Below are 1,205 nucleotides of genomic sequence, written 5' to 3' on the forward strand. Positions count from 1 at the left end.
AAGATCTCCCATGTTCTTGGATAGGCAGAATTAATATTGTCAAAATGGCCATACTACCTAAAGTGCTATACAGATTCAATGCAATTCCAATTAAAATCCCAATGATGTACCTTACAGAAATAGAGCAAGCAATTATGAAATTCATCTGGAAGAATAAAAAACCCAGAATAGCTAAAGCAATCCTCAGTAGAAAGAGTGAAGCAGGGGGTATCGCAATACCAGATCTTCAACTCTACTACAAAGCAATAGTAACAAAAACGGCATGGTATTGGTACCAAAATAGACAGGTAGATCAATGGTACAGAATAGATAACATGGACACAAACCCAAATAAATACAATTTTCTCATACTATTCAAAGGGTTCAAAAATATGCAATGGAGAAAAGATAGCCTCTTCAACAAATGGTGCTGGGAAAACTGGAAAGCCATACGGAACAGAATGAAATTAAACCCCTATCTTTCACCCTGCACAAAACTAAACTCAAAATGGATCAAGGACCTCGGAATCAGACCAGAGACCCTGCATCTTATAGAAGAAAAAGGATGTCCAAACCTTCAACTTGTTGGTTTAGGATCACACTTCCTTAACAGGACTCCCATAGCACAAGAAATACAAGCAAGAATCAACAACTGGGATAGATTCAAACTAAAAAGCTTTCTCTCAGCAAAGGAAACTATCAGTACTGTGAAGAGAGAGCCTACAGAGTGGGAGAAAATCTTTGCCACTCATACTTCAGATAGAGCGCTAATTTCCAGAATATATAAAGAGCTCAAAAAATTCTACACCAAGAATTCAAATAATCCAATCAACAAATGGGCTAAGGAAATGAACAGACACTTCACAGAAGATGTACAAGCATCCAGCAATTCATTGACTACAGTTTCAAGTGTTTGGATCTTGCTGTGAGAACTTTGTTTCCAGGTTTCAGCTCTATTTATACCTAATCTACTTATCTGTCTCTTGCAGCATTTTGCCCTGTTGCTTTAGTGCCCTGATGAATCTAAGAAGAATTTTTTATTTTTCAATTTTTTCATTTTTTTTTCTTATGAAGAGGATGGGAATTGTTATGGTTTAGATATGGAGTGTCCCCCTAAAGCTCATGTGTGAGAAGATGCAAGAATGTTCAGGTGAAAAGATTAGGTTATGAGAGGTATAATCTAATAATTGTATTAATCCACTGATATGAGTTAATGGGTGGTAACT

The sequence above is a fragment of the Sciurus carolinensis genome, chromosome 5, assembly GCF_902686445.1.
Source record: "Sciurus carolinensis chromosome 5, mSciCar1.2, whole genome shotgun sequence".
Taxonomy (NCBI): domain Eukaryota; kingdom Metazoa; phylum Chordata; class Mammalia; order Rodentia; family Sciuridae; genus Sciurus; species Sciurus carolinensis.